The 24826-nt window shown below is 46.2% G+C and overlaps 1 long non-coding RNA gene across 1 annotated transcript; it reads left to right on the top strand.

Annotated features, from left to right (window-relative positions):
• The first annotated feature begins 416 nt into the window (after positions 1-416).
• Positions 417-17316, top strand: LOC103547748 (uncharacterized). The gene is made up of 3 exons (XR_011536820.1): positions 417-676; positions 9209-9587; positions 17177-17316. It is a non-coding gene; the product is annotated as an uncharacterized lncRNA (long non-coding RNA).
• Positions 17317-24826: the final 7510 nt, after the last annotated feature.

Here is a 24826-nt window from a genome sequence, read left to right as displayed (position 1 = left end):
CACACTCCTCCTGGGCGATCTCGTTTACTTCCTCAGCTCCACCACCTGCAGCCATTTCTTTCTGATGCAGGACTCCATGTTGGTTTGCCTAATTAATCAACAATCAACAGATCCTTCTAGAAAAGAAAGAGAAAAGAGACTGAACTTCCTTCGGTGAGACAGTCATGAAATAGTCTTCACTCCATTTTCCCAGCCAAGAGATGGAAAGAAGATGTAAAAAGGTTGGCCACCTTTCCTCATCCCTCAGCTCTGACTTGATTTGTCTGCAGGACTCAGACACGGTAGGGGAGCCTACGGTAGTAAATTCCCCCACGGAATCCTGCCGTATATGGGGACTTTCTTTTCTTGCCCATAAAAGGTATTGAAAGCTCCCGTCAGTTTTAGCGGTTATTGTACTGTCTCAGCGCCAGCCCCTCACTCATGCACTGTGACAGAAAACAGTAAGAGAGGCACCAGGAAGAGAAAATGTGTCAAATTCCCCCAGCCTCCTAGAGAAGGAAGACTGTCACTATTGATAATAGCATGTTTTACAATGTGATTCATTTGGGAAAAGTTTAAAATGAAAAAACTCTGTGTCAGGACTAGAAATACGATGATGCACACACTCCCAGCCTTCGTGGAGCTCACAGTTGGCTGATGGAGAACAACATTAAACAAGCAATAACAGTAAAGTAAGGTAAGTGCCACAGTGGGGAGGGGGTCCAGGGAGCCACTACAGCGCTTGGTGGGGCTCCTGGCCTAGTTTACCAAGTCAGAGGAGATGAGGTCTAATCCCAGGCTATAGACGGAAGTCAGCAATCCAGGGGAGGAACGTGGTGGTCTGGATGAGGGTGGCAGCAGGGGGGCTCCTGATACATTCCAGAAATATTGAGTAGGTGTAATCAACAGGACTTGGTGATTGATTAGATGTGGAAGGTGACAGAGAGGAAAGAATCAAGGATGACCTCCAGATCTGTGACTTGTGCAATTGATTTTTTTTATATGTTAGTCTTAGTATCTGGCAACCTTGATAACTTTCTTTTTAGTTCTAAAATTTAACTGTAGATTTTCTAGGTGAATAATGATGTTGACCACAAATAAGGATGGTTTTGTGCCCTTATCTTCATTTATATTGATACAGTTATCAGTCAAAGCTCAGTCAGCATAAAAGGAAATTGCTGTGGGTATTTCAAGCAGAGAGATTTAATAGAGGGGGTTAGGTGCTTACAAAACTGTCAGGAAAATGAGAGTGGTGAAAGTCGGGGGAGGCTGCTACTAGCTTTTAGGTTCACTACCGCAGCTGTGGTCCTCCAAATTGAAAAGTCGCTTTGCCCCCCAGGTCAGGAAAGAGCAGGAAAACACCCCCGATGGTCCTGGCTCTCCTGCGGCAGTGAAGCGGGTAGGTGACAGGGGTGCCTTGAGGACTTTGTCAATCCTCGTTTCTGCCAAAGCCCAGATACCTCCAAGCCACTGCTGGAGACAGAATAGCAACACATCTTGCTTCTGACTGCCTTCCAGCTCCAAATCTTAAGCAAGTATATCTCATTGGCTGAACGGTAATGGTGTTCAGAACCCTAGAGATAAAGGAGTGTGGGGTGAGTGGTTCCCAGGCTTCCAGCCCATGTAGTCAAAGGTATGGCTAGCAGAAATAAAAGCCGGTTGCAAAGAGAAACCAAGAAAAACAAAGTCCAGCATGGTTTTGCCTAAATTTGCTAGCCTATCCTTTTGTATGTAAGGCACTCAAAACTTTCCAAATGAGCTAAACTCTCCAAGTTCTTCACTCATCATTTGCCCCCATGGACACTGTATTCTAGAATATGTGCGAAATGACATGCAATTTTCCAAACGTATTTCCATGCCTTTGCGCTTGTCCTACCACTCAAAAGTTACCTTTCCTCTGCCTGTGAAGACTGGTCCCGTCCCTCCACTCCCCTACCCCCTTGTCCCATACCTGCATCAGGCAGGATTGACCCGGATCTCCTCAGTATTTCCCCTGCGCTTGGTTCACAGTTCTGTTACTACCACTTGTCCCAATGAATTTCAACTTTTAGTCAGAGGATCCATCCCTTCCAGTAGACATAGCATCCTAAGGTAAGCGACCACGGCTTAATTTGTGTTTATGTCCCAAGGACCTACGAAAGTGCTTGGAACTTAATAGTTGCTCATTGAAGATATATTGAATGCATGAAGGACTGTGTGTACGTGGTCTCTCGGGGTAAGCACCTGAGGTTGTATGAAGAGCAGCCACCTTCAGAAACAGGCATGCCACTTGTTCCTAAAAGGGGGTCTAACCCATGATAGAATCTTAGAAGGACAAAAATTCATGTTTATAAATTGCTTATTAATGCTACCTTCAAGTTCTAAATTCTTATTTTCTGTTTATGTTGACTTTTGCCTTTCTCTTCCAAGCTTCTACCATCTGTCCTTGCTTCTGAAGCTTGTAGTGATGCTTCTCTTTAAAATATAATTCCCACGCAACATTCTGGTTGCTCCCATCATATCAAATTAATGCAATGACCACTTAAGCTGCTGGGAAAATATGGGTCGTTACATGCTGCTGACAGTGACACTGACAGTGACATTGGAGCAGGGACAGAGAACATCTTAATAAAAGACTATTTGTACAAAATCAGAGAACTCTAGAGTTTGAAGTGTCCTTAGAGATCTAATCCTTTTGCTTATACAAAAATGGAGATGGAGAATTTCCTATGATTCCTTAGCACTGAGAAAACTTGGTTAGCAAGCCCGTCTCTTCTTTCTTCAGGTCGGGGAAGCCTCTACAACGAAACCTCTGAGACTTCCTAGTGCCTAGGACAGTGTTAGATGCATGATAAGCGATTAATAATGTTTTTACATGGGTGTATGAGTGTCCTACTTATTAATCCCTCAAAGCTGATATTGTACGGTTCTCGAAAGGAATGTTTTCCCAAGGTAACCCGGAAAATCTTTGTTTTTCTTTGTGGCAGATACTATACATTGGCTGACTCAGCATCCATTCCTAACCTCATATCTCTTGCCCACCTTGTTTTTAAAGCCCAGGAAAGCTACATACTTTCCCAGCCTCGTTGCGCTGGAAGCGACCAGGTGACAGTTTGGGCCAGTGAGATGTAAGCAGAAGCCTGCAGTTTTCTGTAAAAAGTTTGCTTTCCTGATAGAAGGGACAGAGAAGGCAGGTGTTATCCTTGCTCCTTGTCCTGTCAGGAGGGTGAATGTGTTGGCTGCACCTCCATCAGCCTTCTTGTGCCCATAGGGAAAGGCCAAGAGAATGACAGGATGCCTGTTGTTGTTGAGCTGCCCACCCAGCACCAGCTACCTCCTGACTGCCTGTTATGTAGAGAAACAAACCCGTCTTTGTTTAAGCCACTGAGTTCCTAATTCTTGCTCTTAAGCGCTTCTCTAGTATTTGCTCTCTCCCAGCTGCAGAATCTTCCCAAGGTCATGGCCCCAGACAGGAAGGACAGATCTATGTCTATCAAATACGACAGACGTAGACATTACCATAAATTTACTTTATGAGCCTAGTTTTATAACATTTACTTGTCATCACGTTAATCCATAAGATAAAAACGTTGTTTCAATGAATACATAAAATTTGAAAACAAGGGAAACCAGTGACAATTGCAGTCTCATGTCAGTCTCATCATTCAACGTAGTTTTAAATTGTGATTGCGTTGCACAGTATTGAGAGAATCCTAATTCTCACAAGTGAGTGATTGCAAATATACGAGTTTGTTCACCCTGCGATTTCAGGTCAGATAGTTTGAAAGAGGAATGTGATGACAATTTCTCCCTAAAGTGGAGTCAGAAACAGCGTGTAAGATCTGCTCTCGTTCCTTAACTGGCAAATGTTCAGTCTGGAGGAAGGGGGTCAGTGAACAGGCTCTTCACCCAAGGTAATTTTCATTGTTCAATGGAAAACACAATGTAGTGAATAAGAGTCCAGATTCCGGAGGCAAACTCTGTGGGTTCAAATCTTGGGACAACCGCTTGCTGGCTGAGTGCCTGCGTCTTGGCGTCTTCAGCTGTAAAAGGGGCACATTAATATGTGCCTTATAAAGTTTTGGATGGTTTAAATCAGCCACTACAGGCGAGGCCTTAGAACAGTGCTGGGCACATCGTAACAACAGCTGTCAGCAATTATGAGACATCCAGTGATGTCCCAGATCCTCCTTTGACTGTCTCTGTCAGATATTTACTCAAAAATTTAAAATAGACAAGTTTATTTTGCTTGGAACACTGAATACATATTTCAGGTTTCATGTCTTGGCTGACCAATTATCTAGGATTAAGCCAGAAGCCTCCCCTTGCCAAGGTGAGCTTACTCAGTCTTCAAAAGGAAGAGAGAAGGAGTCAGACCTTGCAACAGGAGTTAAACCATGGATAATGTGACACAATCATTGCACCACAGCCTTTGTTCAATTGTTATTTTAAAATAAATTATTGTACAACAACCACACATGGAGCTGAAAAAAAAGTATGTTTTACCCGGCATTTAATTTTATAGAGCCCGTGCCTGCTATATTTGATATACAGTATCAAATTGTATATAAAATTGTATATCAAATAGCTGCTGTGTACAATTTTATGTAAACAGACATGGGAAGGCCTGCTTTAAAAAAAAACAAAAAAATAGTATAAAAAGGGCCAGTACAGGGCTGCAACATTCTGAATCAATGAACATTTACAAAATATTTATGGCATGAGCTGTATGCGCAGAAGTGATCCCTCTCTGGATCTGCTCCAAATCGCTCACGCCCTTCAAGGCAGATACGCCAGCTTCAGCTCCCTCAGCATGGCAGCCTCTCTCACTCTTCACCTTATACTCCTTCCCATCCTTACTTTCCCTCAGTGTGAGAGGTCCAACTTCCTCTCTTGTTTCTCAGATTTTCATAACATTCTTCCCTCTCCATGCCCAGCTGCCTTGGCAGCCGCTCTTTCACCACTGAATAGCAAAATGCCCATTAGAGTTTCCCCAGGGATCGATCAACAAAGACTTATAGAGGGTGGCAGACTGTCTGAGGCACTGAGGTCCTGGGCAAATAGACCTGGCTCCCGTCCACATAGAGCATGCAATCAGTGCATGGAGTCCTGCCTGCCTCTCCCAGTACAAGCAGAAAGCTGACTTGGGGAATTAGATTTTGCTGGGCGACAGAGAGCATCAGGACTGTACCCACACACCAAGAATAAAACAATAAAAAGTTATTATCAGTGAGGCAAAAAAAGAAAGTTTTAGACATGCCAAAATGATAATGATGCTATTGACAGTACAGCCATTCCCTGGGGCCTGGGCCCATATTCCTCTGATATGCACTGGACCCATGCTGCCTGCTTTTTAGGTCCACTGCTTAAGTTGGTGGGGCAACAGTCTATCCCTGGGGGACTCAAGGATTTTCAGAAGGGGCAGTTTCTCCGCATTCTATACTCCGGGATTTCACAGCTACATCAGAGCATGGCATACTGCCCCGTGATTGAACTCCACAGTTGTTAGGGGGCAGTGGGGGGTCCAGTTCCTAGTGTCTTCCCTGGCCATCAGTCCCCCAACCCCACACACGTCAAAACAAGACCCTGATTCAAGCTTTCTTCTTATCCCATAAACTCCCAGGCCCTGCTACATGTGCCAACAACAGAAGTTGGGGAAACTGATGCCAAGTGAGCTTTCCAGTTTCCCACCCATCCAGAGGGGGCTGCCGTCCGGGAGAGGTTTCGGGGAGAAGGCAGACCAGCCAGACCACACGAGGTGCAGGGAGCAGAGTGGCTTCACTCCTGGCTCCAGCATCTGTTCAGACGGCTGTTTCTGACAAAGATGGCCGGTCCCCTCAGCAGGTCTGCGTAGAGGCCCCTTCAGAGGCACAGGGCCCCGGGCTGGGGCGGGGGAGAGAAGAAAGATTTCCCTCGTCATCTTATTGCTTCCTGACCCAATGAGCAGTTCCCCGGGAACGCACTGGCTCCCTCGTTTATGGTTACATGAACATAAAGTTTGTTACCTTAATGACCACCTTCCTCGTCAGAATTGCTATCATGAGCGCGGCACAGTCTTTGCACACTCTGATCTGATCCTTCACCCAATGGCCCTCTGCTCAACTCTCTCTCTCCGAGTCTTTGTTTCGCCCTAGATCTGGGATAAGCTGAAAGTATTAGTTCTCTACCCCATTCTCCTAGCATTAACTTACAAGGGAGCTTCTAATTATTGGTTGGTTTGTTCTTCTCTTCTGTGTGGAGCTTCCTTTCTTCCATCCCCGCTTCATTCGTGCGTGTTTTGATTTAATGTGTCTAACAAAAGCGTCACTATAACTTCCACTCCCTGATGCCCCTGTTCAGTTTTCCAGTTCTCCTTCCCCGCCCCTCAATTACGAGGATGTTTTTGGGTTTGTTTAGTCCCTGACTTAAAAGTGTAAGGGAAAGAGCACTGGTGTAGGGGTCACTAAGCCTGTGTGTGTTCAGATCCCGTAATTGCCGCTCACTAGCTGTATGACACTCAGCTAACCTCTGCGAATACCCATTCCTTCCGCTAAGGTGTGGGAATACAAGAATCTCTCTTTCCTCTCTTAAAGGGATGTCTTGAGGATAAAATGAGGTCATGGATAAAAGAGAGCCCTAAAAATTAGTATAAAAATCATATTAATTTCCATGTACTGAGTGATACTCTATGCCAGGACCAGCTTAAACTCTTATATACTGTTTTGTTTCAGCTTCGTGACAATGCAATAAGGGATAGTGCCATTACTATCCACATTTACTCACAAGTAACTTGAGGCTTAGAGAGGTTAAGTAACTGGTCTGAGATCACACAGTATATAAAAAGGGAAGAACCAGGATTTGAACCAAGTCTGTCTGGCCTCAGACTGTGGGCTCTTAACCACTGCACCATCCTGACCCACCTGAACCAAAGGTACCATCATTCAACTAGATGTTGGTGATGTCTGTATAAGTCCACTCCAAGAAATCAAGTGATTAGGAGACAGTGAAATTCCCAGCATGCTCTGCGAGGTGCTATTCATTGTCTGGTGGGCTGGAGAGAAATCCCTTGCCAAAATTTTGCTGGTGTTTCCAGAATCAAAACTCACACTATTAATCAAGGGGGCAGCATGGCGTAGAGGTCATTAGCATCTTTGTCTGCAATTAAAGAGACAAAACTGTGACTTCGGGCAAGTCAGTCTCTCTGGCCTTCTATATCCTCACTCACAGGAAGAGGAGGAGCTTGGACAAGACAAGTATTAAGGTCTCTGTAAGTCACCATCATAATAATAGCTAGCATTTATTAAGTGCTTAGTAAAGTGCCAGGGCTTCTTCTAAGGGCTTTATATTCAATCTTAGATGATTCTCACAACCACCCAGAGAGACAGGTGCTGATATTATCATTCCCTTTGGCAGCTGAAGAATGAGGCACAAGGAAGTTTTCCCAAAGTCACAGAAAGAGTCGGAGACAGAGCTGAGAACCCACACTGTTAACCACTCAGCTATCTTTACCCCCTAACTTACAGGAATTATACTATTTGTTGCCTTGGACAGAAGGGTAAACTCATTTGATGATGTCTTTATAGCCTGCCTCAGTTTTTCCTACTGTAGATAAAAAATAGTGCATGTTTTTAAATACCCCATGACACTGCATAGGACATAGTAGGTACTCAATAAATATTTGCTTACCTGATGTTTCCGTCATTAAAAAAATTACATGAAAAACACATCGAAACAAACAAGAATAAACTAGAAATAGAAAATAATGAGGCTGCAGAACTGGAGAAATGTCTGACTCACATTTTCTAATATGAACTATCTTACCAGAAAATAATCCAAAGATAAAACACAATATGAGCAAATACAGTTTTCTTATCTTGATGAAACAACCACAAAAGAAAAAAAAAATCAAATCATCTCGGTTGCAGAAACTTGATTATTGACTTTGGCAATGCTTTCTCCATCTCCTTGTGCCAATAAAGTTATTAGAATTGAATTGAGAGAGGCAGACGCACAAGAAGAGCTGAGACAGGATGCTGAGCAGTTGAAATCAATGACTCTCAGAGCTGATCCCCCGCCAAAGGCTACACCAGCTCCCAGGAGGACTCTGCCACTCTGGCCAGCGGCCCGGCACTGCGGAAGCTACAAGTCAGGTTTCTGGAGGGGACTCCCAGGTGGCTGGGGACCGACAGCTGAGGGAAGGAGGAAAAGGGCGCCCTTCCCATTACCAAGGACCAGGCAGGCCAGCACCCACCAGAGTAGAGAACAGCAAGTCTTTGCTAGTCTCACCATTGTCCCCAGGCAGTAGAAAGGGAAGAGAAGGCAGAGAAGGAGGAGGGAAGAGAACACAGTGTTATTCACAATCTGTTTGCGACAGGGAAAAAGAGTGGCTTAATAACCCATAGCCAGATTAATGGAATATTCCTTCTCTCCTCTGGCAGAGCTGCTCCTCTGGTGCCATCACCCGTAAAATGGACAGCCACGGGAGAAGCCATGGAGCTAATTAACAAATCTGCCCCTATGTGTGTCAAAACCCATTCCACTGGAACTGCAAAGATGGAGAGTGTTTAGACACCAGCTTAATGAGGAAACCACTAGCATTCTGTGGAAGCCACTGTGACCACTTGGCATCTCTTCTAGCCACTTCCTCCCTCTCCATAAACTGCCTCCCCACCCTGTCCTGTGTTAGCCCCAAACATCTTCCTTCCATTCATGTTCTCCATCATCCACCCGCCAACTATGAAGCATCAAAGCCACCATTTAAAGTTTGTGTCTAAATCTCTGAGAATGATTGCACCTTTGTAAATCTCTATGAAGATCCTAGCAAGGGTATGGGCTTCTGATTAGTTGAGTTGTGTGTATATATATGCTTCTCTGTGTACATATTTTCTACAATAATGTTAATAATGACTAACACGAATTGAGTACTTGCTATGTGTCAGGCACTCTTTTTGCTCAGGGAATCAGTATAGCCCATGATGGACAGACCTAGAATACTGACATAGGAGGTTCTCCAACAATCGTACATTTCAGCACAAAGTCCAAAGCTCCACCTACTTGCCTAGAGTTTGTAATCAGCTTAAGAGCTCCCAATCAGATTAATAGTCCCACACTCTCAATCATGATCAGATATGCCTGTACTACTAAACATCTGAGGAAAGCTGAGAATGTGGACCGCAAACACCAAAAGAAAATGAAATAAGAGTAGCATGTAAGAAACTGAGAACATGTAAGGAGAGAAAAATTGAAGTGTACATATGTTGTATCTTTACAGAGAAAAGAGAAGATACTGCATCCAAGAAAAAAGAACAGACTCAAACAGAAAAGGAATATTCAAAAGCCAAAATGGAATTCTTAGAAATTAAAAACAACAGAAATGAGAAACTCAACAGTAAATCTCTCAGAAAGTCAAGCAAAAAGACAAAGAGATAGAAAAATTGGAGGGAAAATAGCAAGCCAAATTAGAAGACTAGTCCAAGAATTCGAATATCTAAGTAATAGGAGTTCCAGAGAGAGGGAGAGAAAAAAACAAAAACAAAAACAGAAAACGGAAAACAGAAAAGAGGTAATCACAAATGAAATTACAGTACTCGCTCCTAATCCGTGAAGGTACGTTCCAAGACCCCAGTGGATGTCTGAAACCACAGATCATGGTGAGCCCTATGTATATTATATTTTTTTCTATATATACATACCTGTGATAAAGTTTAATTTATTAAGTTAGGCAGAGTAAGAGACTATCTGAATTGCCTGCATCACTACTCTTGTGCTTTGGGTCTGTTATTAAGGTTCTTGAAAGCAGTTGTTCTTTTCAATGTTTTAAGCATTCCTCATAGAATTGCATTTCATATAGAAATACTGCAGAGCCAGAGCACTCATATATTGCAAGTGGGAATATCAACTGGCACAAACACTTTGGCAGCATCCACTAACGTTGAACAAATATCTACCTACAACCCTTCCATTCTTGGGTACATACCTGACCAAGTGAGTTCTATGACCCCCAAAGAACACACTCAAGTGTGTTCATGGCAGCACTATTTCTAATAGCCCCAAACTGGGGGAAACCCTAGTATCTATCAAGAGATAGAACAAGTGTGTTATATTTACACAGTGGAATACTTCACAGCAATAAAAAAGAACTTACTTACCATGGCATACAACAAAAGGCATATTACTGAGAGAAAGAAACCAGATAGAAAAGAACCTGCACCAGGTGATTCTATTTATAAGAAGGTTGAGAGCAGGCAAAACTGTGTGGTGATAGAGGGCAGAACAGTGGTCACTTCGGGGTGGGATATGGCCTGGATGGGGTGATGAGAGCCTTCAAGTGTGCTGGAAATATTCTATGTGTTGGAGTAGTGATTTCATGGGTATAGACATATGTAAAAATTCATCAAGCTCTACTCTCTTTATATCCTTTATATAAGTTTAACCTCCATTTAAAAAAATATTATGAAACTCAGTCTTATAAAAAACCTTCAAGGATTACAATAAAAATGTTTACAATAGAATTCCTAACCTGGAAGAGACTCAAAGTTAATTACAGAAGATAAGATGTGCACTCAAATGACCATAATGTAAAGCAGCGTCTGAAAACGTTGTATGGGTGGTCCAAGGGAATGTCATAGGATTGCAGAGAAGGGAAGGGACAGGGCGGGAAAAGAGAGCACGTGACATCTGAGCTGAGATCTGAGCATCCTCTGTGTGCTTGCTCCATCAATTTCCTCTGTCTCTTAAATGTCCTTTACAGTTTGTTTCTCCTGTGCAAATAATTACTGTATGTTCAAGGCTCCTGTATTGAATTTTCCTCCTTGGTGCATCCTCCTAGCTCTCTCCTTCCCTTCCTAGCTGAGTTTCTGGATGGAATAGTCTACCTGCTGTCACCACTTCCTTATTTTCATTCACTCCTTGGCCCACTGCCTTCTGGCTTCTCCCTGCGTATCCCACAGAATCTTCTTTCACTTGGTCAGCAGTAATGCCCCAGGTGCCAGATCTAATGGCTTCTTTCAGTTCTTATGTTCCTTGACCTTTGCATCACGCAACACTGTTGAACAATTCCTCTTGCTTCTAAAGTCCTCCTTCCTTTGTTTTCTGATAAGCCTGTCTCCTCCCACCTCTTTGCTTGCTATTCTTGGTGGGCTGGTTTTTGTCTGCCCTGGGCATTCTCTGGAGCCGGCACCTTCAGTTCACTCCTCTGTTCATGTTTGGGCTGTCCTTGGCAAGCTTTCACCTCCCTCTGCTCATGTCCCTGGGACCTGGGATCTCCAGACCACGTCTTTCTCAGGGATCCGGATCTCTACAAACACAGCCTGACAGTATCTCTGTTTGGCTGCCTCATACAAAAAGCAAGTGCAACATATCAAAAACTTAATCATCACTTTCCCCATCACAGTCTTCTTTTGGCAACCAGATACTATTCAATGAATGGTACCCCCATCCACTCCAAGAAACCAGGAAGTCATCTCTGATCTCATATCTTCTCCCCACCCCCCATATGCCTCTGGCAACCAAGGCCCATCAGTCCCACCTTGTGAATAACCTCAGGACTTTAGTCCCCAGTCATTAATCTCCTGGATACTTCAATAGTCACCTGACTGCTGCTCCTGTTTGGAGTCTCACTTTCATCTGGGTCATCCCGTGATGATCTCCCTACAATGGGAATCTGATTAGCCCTCTTTCCAGCTTCCCTTCCAGGATCAGAGTCCTGCTCCTTAGCTTGGACCACCACCTTCAACATCTTCTTTGTCTTGTCTTCTTTCCAGACTCACCTCCTGCCACTTTGTCTCAAGCAGCCTAAGCTCCACCCCTAGAGAATTACAGTACTGCTCCAAAAGTTCCAGGCTCTCCTGTCTGCATGAAACCCTCTTCTCCCTTTCTCACCTCCACCAGGGAATGCCTGGTTGCCCTTCAAATCCTGACTCCTGCAGGTGGAGATCAACCCCCACCCTGTTCTCTCTGTTCCCATAACACTCACAGTACTGGCGCTATTTGTCTGTTTGCCCACTGGCTAAACTCTCAGAAGGCAAACCTTTTGTCTTATTCATCTCGTGTCCTAAGTACCTGGCTCAGAGTTGGTGCTCAAAACATTTGTTGCATAAGTGAGTAAATGTTCAGTCCTTAGGTCCATAGACTTTTTTGCCTCAAAGATAGATAGCTCAGCAACTGCGTTTCCAGCACTGTCACTGTTGCTATTTCTGAATCTAATTGCTATTGCACAAAGCTGTTCAGGGCAAAAACTGCAGTAAGTGGAATAGTCCAGCAACTCCCTTCCAATGCAAATGCTCCATGCTCTTGCAAAATTGCTGCAGTCTTCAAAGGGTGTAGGCCTTTGGAATTTAAGGCAGCAAAAACATTGCTGTCCAGTATGCTGCCTGGGAGATTCTTACCCCACAGCTGAAAAGCCCCTCTCTCCAGGATTGTTTCTTCCCCTCTCCCCCAATTCAGATTAACAACATTGAAAAATCACAAATCTAAGAAACCCCAGACAATCCATGGGCATATGAATTGCTGGAACCCAAGGCCCAAGCATACAGAGCTTGCCTTCTTCAGGCCCTGCAACATGCTGGACGTCCTCCCTGCTGGCAAGTTCAGAGGGTCATGGGACGCCCCACACGGAGATCAGTCACCTATGACTTTACCTGAAACTCCTGTTGACGTACTTCCTATGCTCACACTCAACTCCCTCTTGGATAATGAGTTATGTGAGTTTATTACTTGCTAAAGACAGAATAGCATTTTCTTTCATTCAACCTAAAAGTCATCTTGCTTTGTCATAATCCCTCCTAACTCTACGAGGCTGGGACTGTGTGAACAAGGACTTGCTCCCCGAGGCCTGTGTGTGCTGTGGGGCTGTGTGGACCTCTCAAGCAGCCCCTCTCAGCCTTCAACTTTCCAGACTGAAGTAAATCTATAGTGTCTGGAAGAAGGCCCTGAACCTAATAAATATTGAATGATGACTATGGAGCTGGATGATGATAAGAGCTGCCTTTAAAAGGGGATTCAAATTCTTGCCACGAGTCTGAGAAGTGAGAATTAATTAATAAATCATTGCCAAACACCGTGTTGAGATCAAATAAGTGTGCTTAGGTCCCCTTGGTACAAGGCATGGGCTCATTTGTTCCCAGATCTTCTCCAGTCGTTTCTGTTTCCAAGTGAGAAACGTTTCCTATATGTGCATGGGAGCCTGTCTTTGTGAGATGGCTGGACGCTGTGTGAACCTTTCTGAGGACAGTACACTTGCGTAGGGACGACACCCTCCTATTAGGAGGAGGAAGGAGAGAAGGAAGATATGAGAGGGAAAGAGGAAATCTAATAAGTGCCCAGCTACAATTTTGTGCCAGGCACTGGTCTAGGAGCTTTGCATAGGTCATGTCCTTTAGCCTTCACGATAATCCCACGAAGGAGATTGAGATCTCTCTTACACAGATGTGGAAACTAAGGTCACAGAAGCTGTATAACTTGCTCAGAATGCCAGAAGCAGTGGGTCTGGACTTCAAAGCCAGACCTGTTGGAGCCTAAAGCCCGTAATCTGTCCCTAGGTCCCCTACCTAGGGGACTGTGTGACCCATGTGACCCTCCTACCCCGATAAGGCATGTTTTTTGCCCCTGTCCAGGGCAGCAGGCCTGTGCTCCTTCTTGCATTTTCTATCCCACACAGACTCATGACTGGAGCCCACCCAGGCCCACAGGCACTATATGAGCTGGCCGGTGCCCCTCCTTTCCTTTTCCTTCCCATACCTCCTTGCAGGAAGCACAGGGACAAGACAGCAGCAGTGACTCATCACTAGGAGAATAAAATCTTCAGTCAGGGCAGCCTGAATGGCGTGGCTGCATGCCTGACAATGAGCGAGTGTCCCCTGAGCTTTTGAAGGGCGTTGCCATTCACTGCTTTAAAACAAAGGCAGAGAAAGGACAGCAACCACAGGGGTGGGGTGGGAGTGCAGACTGAGGAGAGCTAGAGTGGAGATCACACTTTCCAGGGTGACAAAGGAGGAATAACGGGGAGTGGAGACTTTTCTGTGGCTATTATTTGAGCTATTTGCAATGTTAGGCAAATCCCAAGTGGTTTTCATTCACTCCTATTTTTATTTAGCTGATTAACCTGGCCCTCAGGTGTGATGGACTTTCTCTACCTCAGAGGCCAGGCACGCAAAGGCCCCAAGTTGCAATGATTTCACCCGTGAAATGTAGGAGGCAGCCTGTCCAAGCACAGACTTTGCAAGACTTCTGTGTTCTGTCCCCAGGAGGGTTCCTGCCTCTGCTAAGTAGCAGATGAGATTTGTCACTCTCTTCGTCCTCTTACCCTTCCCCCAGGCTTATTCAGGGCCTGACCAATGGCCCAGAGGGGACACAGGGACATGTGGGAGTCGGCAAGGTGCTAGTGGACTCACCAGACAGACTGCAGTCCAGACAGCTCTGCCAGCCTGCATGATTGCACCAGGCCTCAGAGGTGACTGCACTGCCCCCTGGGTGGTATGGCAGAAGAGCAGCCAGGTTCTAAGACGGGGCAAGGAGCCTGAGGCATGGGTAGGCCAGAGGATGAGGCCTGGGTCTTTGACTGGGAGGACAGCAAACACCTCAAAGGGCACCATCTTCCCTGAGCGTCTTGCTGTTGGACCGCTCTGGGCTGAATTGTATCCTCCCAGATTCACATGGTGGAGCCCTAACCCCCAAAGTGACTGCATTTGCAGATGGGGCCATACGAAGGTAGTTAAGAGGAAATGAAGGCATAAGGGTGGACGCCTGATCTATTAGGATTAGTGTCCTTATAAGAAGAGACACCAGAGAGCTTGCTTCCTCTCTGCCATGTGAGGACACAGGAGAAGGTGGCCCCATCTGTAAGCAGGGAAGAGGGCCCTTTCCAGGAACCAAGCTGGGTGGCCCCTTGATCTTGGACTTCTAGCCTCCAGAGCTATGAGAAATAAATGTCTGTCATTTAGGCCACACAGTCTGCAGTATTTTGTTATAGCAGCTGGAGCAGATTAATGTAACCACTAAGATGTCAGTTACTAACAAATCAAACCGACCCTCAGTTTCCTTCTGCTTCCGGTAATGAATTTTCATCGCAGTCTGAGCAACCATTGTGCCACAATATCACCTTGTAACAATGATTGCAAAGGTGCCCCTCGTGGAGAGTTTGCTCAGGGAAGGAGTCCTCTGCCTTGTGCCCCCAGGCCATGCCTCTAGGGGAGCCTGGAAGCCCAGGTCAGGCCACAGCAGTTTCATGGAATCCAGGCCCGAGCCTGGCTGCCCTGCAGGGAAAGGAGGTGCTCTGGGAAACTGTAGATGTTTTAACCACGACAGTGACATCCCCAGGAACTGACTCACACCCTGCCTTACCCCACCCCACTGTCCAGGCCAGTATGAGTGCCAGCACTAGGGCCCTGACAATGCTCCCTAGACAGCCATCCACTTTGGGTCCCTCTCTGCAAAAATCCTAGAAGGTAAAGCAGCTCACAAGGATTCGAAAGTTTCCTTAGGAAAATGCAGTTTTATCCAGGCCTTAAGGAGCTCAGTGTATGGAAAAGCCGGCTTTAAAAAAAGACTGTGATTTACAAAAAGACTCTCAACAGAAATCCTTTAACTAGGTCTTCCTTCTTTCCTATCAAAAATATGAGGCTTTAAAAAATTTGTATTTTTACTTGAATTCCTCGCACACATTTGTACTCTGTGAAATTAAGGTGCATGTGGATTTGAAACGAGGAGCAGAGTTGATTCCATGAAAACAAATCTGCCTTAAGCCTCGGGAAGGTCTAGATAGGGCCCAGTGCAGCTACCCAGAGAGTGGGAGGGGGAGGAGTGAGGACAGGAGAGGTGGCGCCCACAAGAAAGGCTGATGCTCAGTGTTTCATGGTTTTAGCAAGACAACCCCTCAGTAACCCTTTGACGTCATTTGAGCCCATTACGTCTCCAATTCCAGCGGTAACGGCGAGTATTTCTGACCACAGGCAGTGCGTGCAAGGAGGCTCCATTCCTCTGTCCAGGCCTCCCCTCTGCTTCTGCTTCCGGCCCCTCCTTTACTCAAACGCGACCCTGACACTGCACTCCCTCAGCCCCACAGTGTAGAGGCACCAGCAACCCGCAAAGACGTGTTCCGCTCACCTTCTCATCCCAGAAACACAGCTGCAGAGACCGTCTCTGTGCCTCCATGAGAGCGTTGTGTAAGCTGGCACTTGGAACCCCCCATTTTCTCCTTGGAGCCCAGACGCAAATAAGAATAAAGCTTGCTTACATGCCTGGGACGTTTCTGAGCTCGAGTGCCCACAAAATTCCCTAGGACTGAGAAAGCAAGTCTGTTATTATGGTATTTGCAGACCCAGAGACTGTATTTAAGGCTTCAGGATGATGCTTATTATAACCCTTTCTTGGACTACCATGCCGAAAACACTAGAGTCTTTTTCAAGGAAATTTGCCAGGGAAGGCTGAAGGCATCTGATCACGTAGGAACGTTTTGGGCTGGTTTCAAGCTGTACAGTCTGGGGGAGGAGGAAGTTTTCCCGAAGACTGCCCCGGGGAAGGAGAAGCCACACAGGGCTGTGCATTGCAAAACTCAAGGGGCTGCCATCCTCAGAAATCACGGTGGGAATATGGGGCCTCCTTGGAGCTGAGCCCTGTGGCAGCCCTGAAGCCACCCAGAGGACGTGGGCAACTATGGAAGACACTGATCCTGAATTAAAGATTAATGATGGGGAAGCAGGTGCTCAAGGATAGGCGAGGGTTCTGAGTTCTTCTGGGGGAGAACAATGAGGGAAACAAGCAGATGTGCAAGCCAGGCACATAGGACTCCCAGAGGAATCGCGGCGGGGTGGGAGGAACAGAGGCACTTTTTCTCCAGTAAAGTTCTCCTTTTCTAAAAACACTTTCAAACTCATTTCCATTACTCAATGATCAAAACTCATCCTGCCATTTTGAATTTCTCCTTTTTTAAAAACTCATAATGCAATTAGAGAAATTGCACCCCACATCATTAATATCACTATGATACATTACCCCATTTGAAAAAACAAAAACATTGTATCTTCCATGTGCTGTTACTTTGCCTGTGGGGAGGAAAGGCAGTGACATGCACGAATCTTCATGTTCTAGGACGACTGAGCTGGAAGTGGTATAGAAGCAGATCCTGGAGAAATTCTAACGGTCAGTGAGGTGGCTCATTTCTTCCTTCATTCAGCAAACATCTATTGGGCACTTGCTATGTGTCAGGTGTATAAAGATGATTTCTTCCTCTATGTCATTTTAGGTCCTCCGAGAAGCAGACACCAAAACAGAATTTGATGTGCAAGAAATTTACTGGGGAAAATGCCTATGAAAGATAAAGGAGGAAGAAGCAGGAGTGGATGGGGAGAGCCTTCACACAAACGAGGTGAGGCAGGTCTGACTCATGTGAAAGGAGAGCAGGAAGGAAGAATATCAGCCTGCAGGGCAGTTTGGAGAAAGTCTCCTCCAGGTCCAGAAAGAACCTCCGAAGCCTGCATGGCCTGTCGGAGGAGTCCCACGTAAGTCAGGGACTGGCCGACTCCAGCGCCCCCCTGGGATGCTTGCTGGCTGAGAGTAGGCTGGGAGAAATGTGAATGTCATGGTGGATCCAAAAGGCAGCAGCTGGAGGCTGTCGGTCAATTGCATTTCCCACAGCAGGTTCTTTTGAAGGAGATCTGAGTGGAGCACTTCCATGGCCAGCACAGCTTTCCAGGAGCTCTCAATTTAGGCAGGTAAACATATACATCACAGCTGTATTCCAAGGCTGTGGACTAGCCCTTTGGGGTTCTGTGTCCGTTCTGTGTTCACTCAGCCATAGCCTGGGTTGTGGACAGGGACCATGGTATGGAACATGGCTGCTCAGATAAGGAGGGCTGTGATGTGTGTGTAGATACACCTCACAGGCCCAGGAAAGCAGGGAAATGGTTGATATAATACAATTATGTACAAGACACAGTGGCAGGAAGGAGGGAATTAACTAACTGCTTATGAAGGAGAGGTCAGGGAAGGGTCCAGGATAAAGGGACGTGGAATTGGGTTTACCACTGGAATTTATCACATACACAGGAGGTGATGCAGTCAAATCTGTCTCATTGGAAACCTGGATTCACATCCTGGCTCTGTCACTTATTAGCTTTTGACCTTGGGTGAGTCTCTTAACCTTTTTCAAGCCACAGTTTTTTCATCTGTAAAACAGAGATGATGATCGTAGCTATTTTACAGAGTTAGGATGATGCACGTAAATTCATTAGCAGAATGCCTGACCTATGGGAAGTGACCAGTAAATGGTAACAGTTAGTATTCTTGTTGTTAATAATTCTGACATATCAGACAGTGGAAACAGCCTGTCCAAAGACATGAGAGGATGAAGGGCAGCCAGTCCGGGTTGCTGCCGGCAGTTTTCTGTGGCTGGATCATATGGTGCAAGGGAAAATGTGGGAGAAAACAGGTCGGGAAAACAGGCCCCATGAGACGAAAAGCCTTATGTGCTGTGTAAGATATTTCGGACTTCACACTAGGTTATGAGAAGCTATTAGAGGATATTGGGGGCGGGGGTAAGATTCGCATGTTTAAAATTTCCCTCTGGCTGCAGAGCACTCAGTGGATCAGAGGGAGAAGAGACTGGAGGGGGAGATAGGTTAGGAGACTTTTGCACCAATCCAAGCACAGGATCAAAGGACCTAAGAGAGGGAGAGGAGAAGCAGGTTTGAAAGATCTTTAGGAGGAAGAACTGACAAGCTATGGTGACCAGCTGGGCGTGCAGGTGAGGGAGGCGTCTTGGGTGAGGAAGATGCCTGGTTGTCTGTCTCGGGAGACTGGCTGGATGGAGGTGCAGTGCAGCCAACAGCAACTGTAAGGCAGGAGCAAGTGATCGTGGGAGGATGGTGGAAACAAGAGAGTTGAGTGTGGCTGTGTTGAATCTGAGGGGCCTCCTGGACTTCCCAGGGGGCCTATCTGGCAGGTAGATGGATGAAGGGGTGTGGGGCTCAGATTAGAGGTCTAGAGGCACTTGGAGATTGTGGCCACAGTCCAAGCGGGGGCCAGAATAAGAACGATGGTAGCATAAAAAGAAGAGGGTCTGTGTAAGACCATCATCGGGGCTGTGTGGTCTATCTGGACAACTCGTCTGCAGCCACCTTGTGAACACATGACGGAATGTGGGAGTATACTCAGCCCCACTGCCTCCTAAAGCCCCTTGAATCCACACTGATGCCGAAAAGATGAACAGCCATCTGGGATTGCAAGAGTGAAAATCAGCTCAGACTGAAAAAGAAAAAAGGAGTCCTATAGTTAATCAGGCTGAGAGGACACAGGTAAAAGTGGCTGCAAAGTTGACAGGAGACCTTGTTTCTCCCAAGGCCATGCAGTGACTATAAAATGAGTGACACGACTTTCCTACCAATGGCACCCCAGACCTGGTTTGCTAAACTCATTTAGTACTGAAGATACCGAAATGCTAAGCTGCCCTCGCCTCATGGCAGCACTACATCCCTCCACTTCCCCTGATCCCACCTCAGAAAGCAACCCGTCCAGACCAGGTGCCTTCTCCCCGGGAGTCCAGTCCTCTCCGAGTCCTTCTGCCAGAACACATACCTTATGGAGGACATTTCCCTCCTTCCTCTTGGCCACTGTGCCTCTAGACTGGAACAAGCCAATAACTCTGACACATGTGTGTGTCAGACCACAGGTTGTCCCTGTTGGTCTGTGGTTGATTCAGTTTTAACAATATGCACATCCTAAAAACAGAAGTATTGCTGATGACAATATGCTACCCAGCAGGATCACTGGGGACCATGGAACCCCTGGTTGGACTAAAGTGTAAGAGGAATAACTTTAATCAGAAATTTGGAATAGGAGCAGGCCTGGCCACACTTGGCTGGGAACCTGTCAGCTTGCACTCAGAGAACTGCTTCTCTTCTGGGGCCAGGTCTTAAAAGGGACACTGGCAAACGGGACCACATTCCAGGGAGAATGATAGAGTGTTAAGATAACTCAAAATAAAACACATGAGGCGTGCTTGTAAGAACATGAGGAAATTGAGTTCTTCAAGGGAAAATGCTAGAAAACCATCTTCTATTATCTAAGAGGGCATAAAATTTAAAAGTGATTAAACTTGCCCATTAAGGCCTGGAAGGATAGGATAGGACCAATGAGTCCATCCTTGGCAGGATACAGGCCAAGGCAGACTCAAGCTCAGCAGAAGGAGAATTTCACTTGCAGTCAGAGTGGACCACAGGCAGCCTAGACTGCTGTAGGAAGCATGGGCACCTTATCACAGGGGGTATTTAAAAAGAGGCTGGATGTTGGCTTGGACCAGGCTGTCGTACAAGGAACCTAAGCCTCATCGGGACTTTGGACTAGATGATCTTTCAGCCCCTCCTACTCAGAGTCTGTGTCCTGAAAGCAGTGGCAAGACAAGCCTCCTAATGCCATCAATGCCTGTGGCTCCCTTCTCAGGGAGGTGAGGGGCAGGTGGAGGAGGTGAGGGTGATGGAACCAGCCCAAAGCTCTCTACTGAGGGACATTCCTTCATCAGAAGCAACTGTGATACCATAAGACTCCAGCCACCTGGCTATGGCTGCCTGAACTAGTGGTGGGCAAGTACTATTGCAAGAAAGCTCTAGAAAAGCAGGAATTTGAACTGGAAGTTATAAAGAGAGGGCTGGTGGGTTGGGGACAGAAAGAGAAACTGAAGAAAATCCACAGAAAGTAGGCTACAAGCAAGGCCACGGGAGGCCACAGGGGTCCTGATGCAGCGGAGGTTGTGGGGCAGGACAGAGTTACAGATGTTCCAGCAGCGACACTGGGAGGAGGTGAGTGCAGTCTCCATAGTGACATGGAACGAAAGAGCCCCTGGGGCCAAGATATAGAGAGAAGGTAGACTATTGCTGCCCTGGGGTCCTCTGGTTCTGGCTCTTGTTCCTCTTCTGCCCTTGGTGGAGCCAAGTATGCCACTGTCCCTGGGTTCCACGAGAGTCCGGTTGTCCTTATAGCCAGGGACACCCATGGAAATATGGCCCTTACTTGAAGCAAACTGAGCGAGATCCTGTTTCTTGAAACTCAAAGAATTTAGAGGTCTCGGGGGGAAAGACACTGACCTCTTGGGTCTTGAAAAGAGTCTATGCAGTGGTACAGCTAGTGACAGGCTGGTAATCAGTAAACAACCAGAAAATGCAAATCCCCCTCTCAGATATTCATCTCTTCACGGACCCATCACCCACTCCCTACATCCTACCTGGGGTTGGCTGGGGGCCGACCATCCCTATTTTTCTTGTACATCAGCTTCTCTCCTGTCAAAATAACAGAGACTCCTGGAATGAGAAGGCAGTGCCCCAAGTGGGCAGGGGCCCATAAAGTAGACAGAATACTGGAGGCTTCAGCCAGGAGTTGGATCACAAATAGAATGCAGCCTCCCTCTGCGAAAGTGAGAGGCTATCTGAGGTGAGAGAACAGCCTCAGAATCCTCCAATCAATCATGGCCTGTTCTCTAAATGCCTGCAGCAAGAGCCAACAGCCCCGGAGGCCCGAGGCTGCGGAGGGAGGCTGGTGACCTCTCACTTGGGCCCCGGCCTTCAGCCAAACTTTGTCTGTAAGAGGACCTCAGCCTCATCGTAAGGATTCGTGAAAGTATTACTTATGAAGTCTTTTTTGACCCCTACCTTACGGAAGAGGGATCACTTTGCCTTTGCTACTGCAGTGCAACACTTCAGAGATGCACCCTGGGGAGCCCTGCAGTCTACCCACGGCGCTCCGTTCCCACTGCTCACTGCCCATACTGTTCTTATGATTGTTTTTTGAATATTGTTATTTTTTTAACAAGTCATTTCCCTTGAGAGGTAAGGGGCCTCATTATTTTTTTTTTGGGGGGGAAAGATTTGCCCTGAGCTAACATCTGTTGCCAATCTTCTTCTTTTTTTTCCCCCTCCCCAAAGCCCCAGTACATAGCTGTGCATCCTAGGTGTAAGTCCTTCTAGTTCTTCCATGTGAGCTGCCACTACAGCATGGCAACTGACAGATGGGTGGTGTGTTTCTGCGACCTCGAAGCAGACCTGGGCTGCTGAAGCAGTGAGTGCTGAACTTTACCCACGAGGCCATCAGAGCTGGCTCAGGGCCTCATCTTTTTTCTGTATCCCCAACATTTAGCCCAGTGCCTGGTATAGAATGGGGCTCAGTAAATGACTGATGAATGAATAACCGTCAGATAAAATAACCAAATTCAAGCTCCGTGAATTGCTACATTGACTCTATGTTCATCCCAAATGCCTTTTCTGGGTCCTCACCACACCCCTAGGAAATAAGCATCCACTTGGAAACACAGTGCATATTTACACATTGCGGTTTCTATTTACTTAATTCCTCTTCTTGAGTTCCTCAGCGACGTCCACTTCTCCACCAAGCTCCAGGCCCCTGGGGACATGGACGCATCACCAAGCTTGCTTATTAAAGCTTCAAGGGATATAGTTGGAAGACGAGTCCTTAACCTTTGAGTTTTGTTAGGACATAAATTCTTAAAAAGGCACAAAGTAAGACCACTAAATCGTGCCCCACTAAACAGAGAGGGGGATGTTGATACTAAGATGTGATCCCTAAGGAGGATGATTGCAGAAGCACGTACTTCATATCTGTGAGACTGGGCCCAAAGCCCAGCTCCACTACGTGCTGTTAGTGTGACCGTGGACCAGTTTCTCAAGCTCTCAAAACCTTGGTTTCCTCATCTGTAAAAGCCACAATTTGGCACAGGCCTGCCACGGAATAAGCTCTGAATACATGTTGGCTGTTGCTTGTGGTTCTCCATAAGCTTATAGACAGAGAATTCAGAGATTTTAAACATCACCAAGTTATCGAGTTCTTCTGCACATGGTCAAAGGCGCTGTGAGAGGAGTAGGGGTAGAGGTGAGAAATCCAGAGGACACACCCTCCCTTCAACCAGAATTGCTCTGCATGCATCTGCGTGACTGACGGAGCTTTTATGGAGGATTCAGGGGAAAGGAAAAGACAGAGTTTTCACTGCCAAAATTCATCCAAACTGCAAACCGGTGCCAGGATCTCCTCTTCAACATCCTGGCCAAATGGTTGTCCTGTCTTTTCTTAAACACTTAAATTCTCTCTCTGAGGCCCCAAACTAATTTGCTTAGCAATTTTCTTACTCTTTAGAATATTCGGAAGCTCAAACAAATGGCTAAACAAGTTTTATTGCCTTGTAGAAGTCCCGCCAGACCTATTTTAATGAAAAGAGCATTGTTCAAAATTAATTAAAGTCCAATACTCTTGCAACGGTGCCACAATGGTCACTGAAAATGATTGTCTTCCATAGGTTATAAATGTCACTCAGCAATCTTGGCCACACTGTTCATTTGCTTAGCAAATCCTTTTGGTTACAGTGAGCATAAAGATAATTTTCAGCCTAGACCCTTGTGCAAATTACCACAAATTCTGAATCAATGGAGTTTGAAATCATAAGATTTCAGTGTTGCTATAATGATGTTTTCCCTTCTGCAGTTCTCGTAATTTTTCAAAGCATTTTCCTAGCTGATGTCTTACTTTTGCCAGCCCCTCCGCACTGAGAGGAGAATCAGATAAAATTCTACAGGTCAGCATGCTCTGTAAACTGCAAAGCTCCGAAAATGTTTGTAATTAATGAGTTATTAGGCTCCAGATCTGTCGACTCTGACTCACAGCCTGATCCTTAGGCCTTGCAGCGTCTCTCGCTCTGAGGGCTGGAAGATGACTCAGGTCAGAGCTGCCCAGCCACGTTAGAGAAATATCCCGGATCTGCACGGCTTTGTGTCTTCCAGGACAGAGGAGGACACCGGTGACTCCCAGGTGCTAATGCAGATGGGCACAGAAATGAAATGGGTGGGCAAGTGTGCAGTGCTGTCAGGGAGGGGTAACTGAAGAAGCCCTCATCGACAAGAAAACCTGCCCTTTGCTTTACAGCTACAACTGCTCTCTGCTCTGCTTGCTGTCCTCACCCATTTCCATTTTCAGGATCATAGCCATCTTTGAAGCCCAGGCCAACCAGATGCTATGCCACCTCCTTCAGGAGCCGATTCTGATCATCTCAAGTTCAAGTCATCCCTGTCTCTCCTCTGAGCTTGTCAAGGTCTTTGCCCGACTCCCCTGACCCTTCTTCTATATAGCCTTGTACTGCTGCTAGGAAACAAGGCTTTTCTTTCCCGGTAGTATAAGCAATCTGAGAGTGGGGCCATGCAATTTTTGTCTTACCTAGCACACTGCGTTATGTAGAGCAGATTGTGGCAGATGTAGTCCCAACTACCCCTTCTCCCCTTTGTCCTTTTCATAAGTCTTGGCTGAGTACGTGGCTGCCTAGCTAGAGTGACATTTCCCAGATTCCTTTGCAGCTAGGCATGGCCCTATGAGGCTTCTGTCAAATGGGTAAGAGCAGAAGTGAGGTGAAATTCTACTTTACATTCCTAACGAGTGAGTAGCTGGTCCATTTTGTGCTTTCCCCTTCCCGTGGGCTGGGGAGCAGATGTAGCAGACAAGAATTGCACCCTGGGGGTGGCAGAGCAACAAGAGGGAAGGAACTTGGGTCGCTAGGAAAGCTCCCCCTTACCTGGACAGCTCATCCCAAACACTTAGGTGAAAGACAAATAACCTATTTTTCTTAAGCTATTCTATTTCAGGATCTCTGTATTAAAATTGCCTTGCCTAATTGCTAATCAGTGTACAGGTGCTCAATACAATTTTTTGTGTGGGAATGAATGGATGCATGGATAAACCAAGAAATAAATAAAATGAATGCATGAATAAGTAAATGACCTGTCGTCAGTTGTAGTTCTGCTTTAAGCAAAACCTGTCTAATTTTCCTAAAGGTGTCTCTGATTTTCCCGAAAGAGAAGGAGCCAGGGAAGAGTTTGGGGAAGAGAAGGAGGACCTGTGCTTCAGAGGG

The sequence above is a fragment of the Equus przewalskii genome, unplaced genomic scaffold, assembly GCF_037783145.1.
Source record: "Equus przewalskii isolate Varuska unplaced genomic scaffold, EquPr2 ChrUn-13, whole genome shotgun sequence".
Taxonomy (NCBI): Eukaryota; Metazoa; Chordata; class Mammalia; order Perissodactyla; family Equidae; genus Equus; species Equus przewalskii.
Note: the sequence above shows the minus strand (reverse complement) of the source record. Positions and strands in the feature narration are given on the sequence as shown.